Source organism: Dendropsophus ebraccatus, chromosome 1 (genome assembly GCF_027789765.1).
Source record: "Dendropsophus ebraccatus isolate aDenEbr1 chromosome 1, aDenEbr1.pat, whole genome shotgun sequence".
In the NCBI taxonomy this organism is placed as follows: domain Eukaryota; kingdom Metazoa; phylum Chordata; class Amphibia; order Anura; family Hylidae; genus Dendropsophus; species Dendropsophus ebraccatus.
This window is the reverse complement of record NC_091454.1, coordinates 149949082-149950981: the sequence shown is the minus strand read 5'-3', so window position 1 is coordinate 149950981 and position 1900 is coordinate 149949082. Positions and strand designations below refer to the sequence as shown.

The window sequence follows — 1900 nt, the reverse complement described above, 5'->3', positions numbered from 1 at the left end:
ACCTCTTGAGCAAAGAGATGTCCCTTCAAGTCAAGACTCACTCAATTAAGGGGGCAATGTTTTAGAATACACTGACGTTGAGACACGTGATGGTGTCTCTGTTGTGTTTTGTTTGATCTCCCAGTCAACCAGCATCCTTTTGCATGCACTTACTAGTCATTGCTCCCACTAGCCAGAAACCTACTCCACACTGATGAGGGGCAAAAACCATGAAATAGCTGTCTGTGGATGGATACCTTGCTTAGGTGGTTTCCTTAATTGGAGACATTACTTGGCTTGGTTGTTCCTTCCTGGAGGTCTGGCTAGTTTAGACGTCGAGACACGTGATGGTGTCTCTGCAGTGTTCTTTTGCATCACTCAATCAAGGAGTCCGGGAACATTGACTGGGGATTTTATGCCAAGCCAAACAATCTCTCCAAATGGAAAGATTTCACATCTGTAAACAGCTGTTTCAGGGTTTTTGGCCCTCTTCATGAGCTCTCCTTAAAGTGACTCTGTACCCACAATCTGACCCCCCCAAACTGCTTGTACCTTCGGATAGCCTCTCTTAATCCAAGATCTGTCCTGGGGTCCGTTCAGCAGGGCTACAGGTTTAAAATTAGTTTTTTAGGACAATAACCTGCCGATCGGACCCCAGGACAGATCTTGGATTAAGAGCAGCTATCTGAAGGTACAAGTGATTTTGGGGGGGGGGGGGGCAGATTGTGGGTACAGAGTTTCTTTAAGGAGAGTTAGTACCCATTTGACCTACGTCGATAGACCTTTCACTAGCCTGCCAGCACCCTGCTTTGCACTGAAGAGGGGCAAAACCCATGAAACAGATGTCTGCAGATGGGAAATCTTTCCTTTTGGAGAGATTGTTTGGCTTGGCATAAAATCCCCAGTCAATGTTCTAAGGCTCCTTGATTGAGTGAGACTTGACTTGAAGGGACATCTCTTTGCTCTATGCTAATTTGCATATCCTTTCTTCATACAATGTAGGGCACCAAGGCAGGAATTATTTGAGGTACTGAGGGTAGACAATGTCGTAGAAAAGTTCAGATCCTAAGAGTCTGTGGAGACTAGTCATAGTGGCAAAAAGTGATTTTATTTTTTTAAGTCTCAAAATCCTGTGTGTGTCTCTGGGGAACAGGGATGTATACACTGTATACATTGCTACTCTCTTACACCCGTGGGTTGTCTCAAAGGTTTAAGTAATATATTGGAAATACTGATCGCTTCTCGGCCTTTTGGCTAAGATCAAGTGTAGTATCTGTTCTTAAGTGAGCAGAGAACCACACAGACGGTATGGGTAGAACGGTTGGCTGTGCGGCCTGAGCAGCCTTCCTAGTAGGTCATGCCCATCTGGATCTGGCCATGAGGTTTCGAGGGGGTTGAGAGTCGAGGTGCAGAAGTGCCCTGGGAGTGGTGACCCCAGGGTGCCTGAACTCACTGGGTGTGGGACCCCAATTGAGGAATGGCACTGAGCACGCACTTCACATTCACACCCCTTTGAGCACACACCTCTAGTTTTCCGGCCTCTGGCTCTGTGAAAATTACGAGGAATTTTTATAGATCCGGCCAGATGTCCGGGCTGTTTTGCACAGCGCACGTCTGATTTATTTATTCTTTTTGTCACTGTGTGTTCACTTTCCACGTTTGTTTGTCACTAGGATCTTTCGGGTTGCGGTCGCCTTTTGGGGACCCCTCGGAGGTCTAGGGGAGGCATGTGTGGCCATCTGCGCTCCTTGCCTCCCTGCACCCCCGGTTCTCCTTCGGGAGTGACCACCTTTTGATTGAATGACGAACGGTGAGTGCCTGGGTTACGCTCAGGTACAAGCCGTAGTTGTTTACCGGTCTGCTCTTGGCCTCGTCTGAGAGCGGACATTTGTCCTGGACCTTTGCAGGTGCCTTTTGGCCC

At 47.9% G+C, this 1900-nt stretch overlaps 1 pseudogene; it reads left to right on the top strand.

Annotated features, from left to right (window-relative positions):
• The first annotated feature begins 1213 nt into the window (after window positions 1-1213).
• LOC138780684 (U2 spliceosomal RNA) lies at window positions 1214-1326 on the top strand (annotated as a pseudogene).
• The last annotated feature ends 574 nt before the right edge of the window (window positions 1327-1900 follow it).